Genomic DNA, 9,884 nt, shown 5'->3' with positions numbered 1-9,884 from the left:
GAGGCACCTTGTTGCGGCGGTGGGAAAGATGGAGGCTTTTGAAAGCCTTGTTGTTGATTTTTATGAGGCGGTACATAAACTTGTTGCTGCGGGGGAGGTGTAGGATTCAAAACATTTTGACTAGTCCATCTCAAACTAGAATGAACTCCAGCTTGGTTGTTGTAATAGAAGCCTCCTTGCCTATATTGTTGAAAGACATAGACTTTCTCCTTCTCAGCTAAGCACTCCACTGCAGTATGACCATTTTCGCCACATCTCTCACATGAGACGGTCTCTTGTTTAGTCAAAAAGTGAACCGCCTGTTGATTTCCCGCGGCCTGCAACTCGAACTTATCAAATCTAGCATTCATGGCTTCCAGTTGAGCCACAAGTGCACTATTATCTGTAGACATCGTTCTAGTACCACTTCTAGGATTCCCATATTCAGCACAATGGGTGGCCATCTCTTCCATAATTCCCCAGCCCTTATCATCATCACTGTTCTTCTGAAATCGACCATTGGCTGTAGCATCTAAAATAGCGTGGTGGTCATCATACAACCCATTGTAGAACTAGTTGCACAAAAACCACTGATTAAACCCGTGATGTGGGACAGACCGAACCAACTTTTTAAATCGACCCCATGCTTCGTACACATTCTCGGTCGGAGTCTGCTTGAAACTCGTAATCTGCCCTCTCAATGCGTTAGTTCTCTGCGAAGGGAAGTATCTTTTATAGAAGGCAAAAGCCAAGGTCTCCCAATCATTAATCCCAGTTGCAGTCCTATCCAAATCAGTTAACCACACTCGGGCTCCATCAGTAAGAGAAAAAGGAAACATGACTTCCTTTATCTTATCGTGTGTCACCCCCTTAGTAGCGGGAATGGTAGAACAATAATCCGTGAATACCTCCATATGCTTTCTCGCATCCTCACCAGCTACTCCTCTGTATAGGTTTCTTTCCACTAAATTAATATAGGAGGGCCGAATATCAAAGGTATTCCCCTCATCATCAGTCGAAAGCTTGAAACCATTCGGAATAGACTCAGCTCTCGGATCAGAATGACTAGCAATGTTAGGCATCTTCGCAGATTTGATTGCAGAAATAGAAATGTCTTCCTCTTCAGACTGATCTTTAGCAAAAGTAAAATTTTCAAGAAGTGGTTCAAGAGTACTCAAGACTTCCTCTTGGCGATTCCTTCTCAACAGGTTTTGTCTACGGTGAAAAGTCCGCTCCGGTTCAGGATCAGCTGGAACTAATTCCGACCTGTTGGACCTGGGCATACACAAAACTAAGAAAGAAAAAGAATAAGAACTTCCTCATGGAATTAAAAATCCCTTGAGACTAAAGCAATCTAAAATAAACAAGCAAATAGGCTAATTGCCTCCCCGGCAATGACGCCAAAATTTGACACAGCTGTCGGAACCCTATCAAAAATAAACCAACCGGCTCTAACTAATATAGTAGAGGGAAGTCGGGTATCGTACTCCACAGGGAGGCTATTATATCTTCTTGTTATTCTAGTCCGTCACGGTAACAAATTGGGGGTGTTTGAATTGTTTTAACTAAACTACTAAACGAAATGTAAAGCAAAGAGAGAGAACGATAAATATAGCAAAATGAAATAAAGGTGTAATCAAAGAGAGAGAAGAATGCAAGGATGTCGGTTCACCATGATATTACACAATTTTGCTAAAGTTAAGGTTAGTTGGTCTGATGTGAGAAGGGTAAAGGAAAGGTCCTTCCGGTCCGCTATCCACCCTAAAATACAACTAACTTAGCTTCCGCCCTCATTAGTGTAGTCTATTGTTCATAGCAGGTCTATTCATTCCAATCATCCGATCTAGGTCTGAAATTAACCGGATTAACTAGTTTAGAAGCGTGCACTCAACTAAACGATTATAATAAAATTGCTATTAATCAATTGTCACAATCAAAACCATCTAATCTAATTATAACATTATTGGTTCACTATCATGGCTCCCCTAATCCTAGCACTAAGGGATTTAGCTACGCATATTCATAATGAAAACAACAATAATTATAATAAAAGACATGGTATTAATATGAATAAGAAAGAAATTACATAAACTGATAACAAAACTAATAAAGACAGAAATTTAAGAGTAAGAAATTAAATATGCTAAGGTAGAATTAAATTAAATGAAGAGAGTCAAGAGAAATTACAAAGGTTTAGGATCCGGAAATTGAGAACAAAGTAACGTTTAACAAGAGAAGAAAAGTGTCTGCTTAATACTCCAGGATTAGTGAATGAAAGATAAGATCATTAAACCTAATTGAGTCTCTCTTATTTATAAGAGAGACACTTTATTAACCTAAAACGTGATTATGATATTAAGTCTATGCGAGAAAATATCAAGTCAAATAGCGAAATACTCGATCGACCACTTCCAAACTTCTCAATCGAGAAATCCTCTGACCAAAACTCTCGATCGAGTAAAACATCTACTCGATCGAGAACCACAAAAAGGCCACCTCTTGATCGAGAATAGCAGGGTCTTGATCGAGGTCTTCTCACCATTCATATCTACTCGATCGAACAGATACGTCACCAAAAGCCTTTGATCGAGTCCAACACCACTGAACCAGCTCCTTGCTCGTTGATTTGGCTTCCGAGATGACTTCACGATTCCCGAGGCAAAGGCAATATTGCTCTAGTTCTTCCATCTCCGTAAATACAAGCTAAGCGACGATAAAGAGGCTCAATTCAGCCTTCTTTGGTACATTCCTGCAAATAAAGCAAAGCAAACCAAAGTAGACTATCCGGGGGACATTTGTAGCATAATACTACGAGAGTCGCATGGAAATACGTGCAATAAATGCTCAAAAAGACTATATAAAATGCACGTATCAGACGACATGGTGGTAAAGTCGAAAAAGGCCAAGGATCATATGCGACATCTGGCAGAAACATTCAGCACACTCAGAGAATACAAAATGAAGCTAAACACCTCCAAATGCACCTTTGGAGTCTCATCCGGGAAGTTCTTGGGCTACATAGTAACTCAAAGAGGAATAGAAGCTAGCATGGAGCAAATAATGGCGGTACTATAACTAGAGTCACCAGAAAAGACAAAAGACGTGCAACGACTAGTAGGAAAGATAGCAGCTCTTAGCAGGTTCATATAGAGATCCTCAGACAAATGCAGGTTATTCTATGACATATTGAGGAAGAGACAAAGATTCGAGTGGACCCCAGAGCCCGAGCAAGCGTTCAGAGAGCTGAAGCATTATCTCAGCACCCCACCACTGCTATCAAAACCGGAGTAAGGAGTACCATTGTTCCTTTACTTAGCCGTCACAGAGGTGGCAGTAAGTCCGGTCCTAGTCAGGGAGTAGGATAAGAAGCAACGACCAGTCTACTACGTAAGCAAGTCTCTCCTACCAGCAGGGACCAGATACACATCTCTCGGAAAACTAGTACTTGCACTTGTAGTTGCATCTTACAAACTGCACCCTTACTTTGAGTCCCATACTATACATGTTGTGACTAACTACCCACTAAAATCTATAATGAGGAAGCCTGAGTTATCAGGCAAAATGTCGAAATGGTCCGTACACCTCAGTGGGTATGAAATTAGGTATGACCCAAGAACGGTGATAAAGTCACAGGCATTGGCAGATTTCGTTTCAGACTTTAGCCCAGGTATCTAAAACCTGGCGGATAGAGATATCTTAACCCTCAAAGGGGATAAGGAGGTAGAAGTCTGGCAGATGCACATTGACGGTGCCTCTAATCAAAGGGACGCATGTGTAGGCCTAATCTTGCGATCTTCACACGGGGACCTGATAGTGCAAGCAGTTCGTTGTGAATTTAAGGCCACCAATAACGAAACAGAGTACGAAGCCTTAATATTAAGGATGCAGCTACCTCTGGATTTGGGAATCAGAAACCTACAGGTATACAGTATTCCTTGCTTATAGTCAACCATGTAAATGATGAATATGTAGCAGGGATTCAAATATTATAGCCTACTTAAAAGTAGCAAAGGAGCTAAAGGAGAAATTCAAAGACTGCAAGCTCAAGCAGGTTCCCAGAGACCAGAATGTGGATGCTGACGCCTTGGCAACCCTGGGGGAAACTTTCAAACCAGCAGAGCTGGCCAACATCCCCATCCTGCACGTATTGGAGCCATCGATTCAAAAGGCGGAGGAAGTAGACAAAGGGGAGCTGGAAGACCAGCATGATGTTGAAAATGGAGCAATAATTCTGTCAAGCACAAATGACCAGTCAGCTGATCCAGACTGGTGAACGTCTTACCTAGATTGGCTGAGGCATGGCAAGCTGCCACATGACAAAAAGGAGGTAAGGGATTTCAAAATTAAAGCCTCCAGATTCACACTGATTGACAATGTGCTTTTCAGAAAATCGCTGGCAGGGCCCTACTTACGGTGCCTAGATAAGCAAGAAGCACAGACCGTATTGCATGCCCTCCCCAATGGTGAATGCGGAAACCACGCAGGGGGCAAGAGTCTGTCAAACAAAGCCCTCAAACAAGGCTACAATGAGGTCAGACTTAGCAGAATACGCTCGAAAATGTGACGCCTGCCAACGGTCAGCACCAATGATCCACCAGCCAGCAGAACCTTTACATTCTATCATTTCTCCATGGCCATTCATGACATGGGGAATGGAAATCGTGGGCCCTCTACCTAGGGCCCCAGGAAATAGACTGTAGATGCTTACAATGACAGACTATTTTTCCAAATGGATAGAGGCAGAAGCATTCACTGAGGTAAAGGATAAGCAAGCCATTTATTTTATCAAACGTAATATCCTCTGCAGGTTTGGTATCCCATAAAAAATCATATGTGACAACGGATCATAATTCGTGTCAGACGACGCAGAGGGATACTGTGTCAGGTGGAACATCTCACTAAAGAAGTCAGCGCCCAGGACTCCAAAGTCCAATAGGCAAGCTGAATCAAGCAATAAAATCAGTATGGACAATTTGAGAAGGTTGGAAGAGTTAGGTGGAAAGTGGGCAGATGAGTTGCCACGGGTACTGTGGTCAGACAGGTCTACACCAAAGACGGCGACAAGCCAAACACCGTTCAGCTACGAGTACTCGACGTAGCTGATAGGGGAACTGAATAATGTAGAAATGATCAGAAGCCTGGACACGATAGACGAGCTACGAGCAAGCGCAAAGATACGTCTCGCTGCATACAAACAGTCAGTCGCTAAATGTTACAACAAGAACGTAAAAGTCAGGCTCCTGGAGGTAGGAGACCTGGTTCTCCGCAAGGTGTTTCAAAACACCAGAAATCGCAAAGCAGGCAAATTCGCCTATAAATGGGAAGGACCATACCAGGTTGAAGGCATTGTTGGTCATGGGGCGTACAAATTGATGACCATGGATGGTCACATAATACACAAACCATGGAACATACTTCACCTGAAGAGGTATCACTTTTGATAACAAGTAGAATTTAGTGTACAGAGTTTGTATTCAAAAACCCTAAAAAAACGGTAGTAGGCATACTACCAACCTTTATTTTACTTCTTTTTTTTGTTTACCTTTCTTCAAACTTAAAACTGCTATTGGAGCTGTGTGGTCTGTAGCTTCCTGGGACCACGGTTGCCCTGGAACCCCATGAGATAGTAACAGGTACTTCACATTGCTCTAGTAGATTTTCTCTATTTTGGGCTCTTTTGAAAATACCACTCTGCACTGTAACGTCTATGGTACGTTGAAGTGTTGCCAGCAGGACTGTCAACGATGAACACAGGGTGACAAGGCACATGGCACTCTAACATACCTAATCTAATTCTCCAATAGGAGCACCCTCACCAGGCGGCATGTGGAACATACGAAGGGGAGCTTGGCCGACAACTCAAAGCTCACCAAGCTACCCCGGATACCACCCCTAAAAATAGCTATCGACAACGAGTACTCGACGTAGTCAGGACCCCAGCATGCATGCACAAACATAAGGAGCACAGGGATCTCTGATCAACCAGGATCCTGCAACGTTCCACTGGTCCTAAAATGACGATAAACTTGCCTAAGGTACGCCCCTGTTGGCTCTAAAAATTATGAACACACCTTACGTCATGAACAAGGTTAAGTAGTCAATATGCGGCATAAGTCTAAATCAGCCCCGTGGGCTGACACGACAACTAGCTAAGTCTAAATCAGCCTCCCAAACTGACACGGCAGGTCTAAATCAGTCTCATGGGTTGACACGGCCACCTTCAGTCAGAATGCGGAAAGTCTAAATCAGCCCCTAGGCTGACACGACAGCTAGCTAAGTATAAATCAGCACCCTAGGCTAACACGACGGGTCTAAATTAACCTCTTGGGTTTACACGGCCACTTCCAATTTGAATCAACCATTGGGCTGATACAATGGTATTCGTAAGTCTGAAACGGCTCCCAGATCTAAGCCTTACTACCTAATATGTGCCTAAGTCTATGTTAGGCCTGGAAATCCGTAGACGTCCCTGATCAGTATCTCTTCTTGACCAGACTATCAGGCTGTCAGGGTATCAGGACACATGAAGATAGGCGCCAGGCCATGGAGAGGACAATGGTCAAAATATCAGGATGATATTAGACCAGGAGCTCATATTATAAATGAAATATATGCGCAGCATTGAATGAAAAGATCTCGCAGTAAATGCAGTAATTAAGGGAGAAATATTGACAATTATTATGGACAATTATGGAGAATATTCCGCATTAATTCTGGCATCAGGCAGCCGTTGAAGTGAAGCTTATATAAAGAATACTTTGAAGACATTTGCAACACATCGTCTACATAAGGAGAAGCATATATCCACATACACAATACATAGAGAAATATAAACATTGTCATTATCATATAATTCTCCCAATTACATAGTGAAATCCTCTCCTGGCTTGGTGCCCGTGGTTTTTTCCCATTTAAGGGTTTTCCAAGTACAAAATTCTTTGTCTCATTATTGTTGTTGTTATTATACTTACAACTTTATATTTCAAACCTCACGACCTGACCAATAGACCACTTAGAGCTAGTTAACCGCACACGACTCTATCCTGACCTGACTTTGCCTTGCGCAACATACACCCAAAATAATTGGCGCCCACCATGGCGCATCTAGCTCTTTAAATCCTTTTTTCTCATCTCACAAAAACTCAAAAATCCTACAAAAATACCCCAACCTACCGTTGAAGATCAATTGAATGCAGCTCTCCAGCAAATCGCTGAGTTGGAAAGCTTGAAAGAAAAGGTAGCCTAAACTGAAGCAGAAATCCTGCAACTAAGGGAATCTGAGTCGGCCCTGAAACAAAAATTGGAAAAAACCTAAGGAGCAGGCTCTAAATTCCAACTAGGAACCCTATTTGCATCAATCATCCAAAATATCAATTTTTCTAGGTTTGGGAGCGCAATTGGTTCTAAATCTATTGATGTTGATGGTGATGGTGAACCAAAGAATGACAAGGAAAAACCCGATGAATATGCAATAGCCATCATGATGGAAGTGGTTCAGGAGATCAAGAAACTCAATGAAAAATTTGATAAGATACCTGGAGTACCTACCAGCATGGAAGAAGCTGCCCCTGACACCTATGCTGATTCGCCTTTTATAGACGAAATAGCAAAAGTAGATCTACCAAAGAAGTTTGTAGTTCCATCCATGAGGGTTTATGATGGAACCACTAATCCACAAAATCACGTGGCTCTTTATAAACAAAAAATGTGGCTGCATCTATCCCCAGCGAATTTAGACAAGTCTGCATGTGTAAGGGATTTGGAACGACCCTGACCGACCCTGCTTTGCAATGGTACATCAACCTGTCAACTGGGAGCATCCATTCTTTCCCCAACCTGATCAACACTTTCAACCAGCAGTTTGTGAGTAGTAGGGAGTTGGAGAAACGATCCAGTGACCTTTGCCGAGTTACACAGAAGCCTGATGAAACTCTCAGGACATTCCTTGCAAGATTCAACAAGGAAAAAGTATCTATACCCAGGTGTGACGTTGGAGCAGCAGTGAAGCATTCAGGCAGGGGTTACTACCATATAGTGACTTTTACAGCGAGCTCACTAAGTATCCCTACCATACCTTTGAGGACGTCCAGGCCAAGACTCTTGCCTTTATCAAGCTAGAAGAAGATAAAAGCTATAAAATTGGATCACCCAGTAGACCAAAGGATCATGAAAGGAGCAGTAGGAAGAGCACTAAAGGAAACAACTATAAGCCTACTCCATATTCCAGGCTAGATCAATCAGAAGTTAACCTGGCTCATGAGTATCAAGGTAAGGTTAAAGTTTATCCACCTATTTCCGAACATAACTTCAGTGTTGATATTGCAGGATTAATCCAGAGACTTGACAATATGGGATCAGCTGTCAGATGGCCCAGGAAGTGAGAAAATCCCAACCCCAGAAGGGACAATTCTAAATGGTGCGAATTCCACATGGATATTGGACACACCACGGATGATTGTTTCACCTTGAGAAAAGAAGTGGCCTACCTGCTGAAATCTGGATACTTGAAAGACTGGATCAAGATGAAGGGCAGGAACGCAAACCAGGATAAAGAGAATCAGGAGCATAAGCAGGATCGTAGTCTCCCTCCACCACCACTAATCTATGAAGTAAAATTCATATCTGGCGGATAAGAAATTTGCGGCCTCACAAGTTCAGCAGCAAAGAAGATAGCCAGAACGCCAAGGGCCGTATCACCCTGCAAGCCGGATCATATCTCAACAATCACTTTTAATGATTGTGACTTGGTGGGCATCCCTGATGTTCATCATGATGGCCTGGTAATTTCTATGCAGATTGGAACCACCACAGTAAGAAGGATCCTAGTAGACGGAGGCAGCTCAGTGAACTTGATCATGCTTGACGTACTGAAAGCCATGAAAATCAACGAGGACCAAATCACCAAAACATCCAGTGTCCTAGCAGGATTCAGTGGCGAAACCAGGAGCACCCTAGGAGAAATCCACCTCCCAACCTACATGGAAGGAGTCTCATCTTATGAGAAATTTGGAGTCCTTGATTGCCTGTCATCTTACAACGCGATCTTGGGTAGGCCCTGAATTCATAATGTCAAGGCCGTACCGTCAACCTATCACCAGTGTATCAAGATACCAACAGACTGGGGCATAGCCACAATCAAAGGGGATCACAAGACAGCCCAGGAATACTACACAGCAGCCTTGAAGCCTTCAAAGGCAGGTAAGTCCCTTGTATAACAATTACACTACCCTATCAGGAGCACTTATGTTGCACCTCCCAGAATGGAAACAAATCAGGTAATCCTAGACCCTGAGTTCCCTGACAGGTATGCTTTAGTAGAATCTGACGCCCCAGATACCGTCAGGCCTGAATTGGTAAAGTTCCTTAAAAATAAATCATCTTGGTTTGCTTGGTCACATTTTGATATAACTGGAATTAGCGCTGATATAATTACGCATAAACTCAATGTTGACCCATCTTTTAAGCCTGTACAACAGAAAAGGCGGAAATTTGCAGCTGAAAGAAATACCATAATTAACGAGGAAGTAGAGAAACTCTTGGATATGGGAATGATCAGAGAAGTAATGTACCCTGAGTGGCTGGCTAACGTAGTTGTTGTGCAGAAAAAGAATGGAAAATAGAGAGTCTGTGTAGACTACACTGACCTGAACAAAGCCTGTCCCAAAGATCCATTCCCCATGCCACATATTGATGCCATGGTAGACGCCACAGCAGGCCATGAGATGCTGACATTCATGGATGCCTCCAGTGGATTCATTCAAATAAAGATGCACCCTGCTGACCAGGAGAGTACTACATTCATTACAGACCGAGGCATATACTATTACACTGCCATGCCTTTCGGGCTGGAGAATGCAGGGGCAACGTACCAGCGCCTGGTCAACACGATGTTTAAAGAGCAAATA

The sequence above is a fragment of the Silene latifolia genome, chromosome Y, assembly GCF_048544455.1.
Source record: "Silene latifolia isolate original U9 population chromosome Y, ASM4854445v1, whole genome shotgun sequence".
NCBI classification, from domain to species: Eukaryota; Viridiplantae; Streptophyta; class Magnoliopsida; order Caryophyllales; family Caryophyllaceae; genus Silene; species Silene latifolia.
This window is presented reverse-complemented; position numbering follows the sequence as displayed.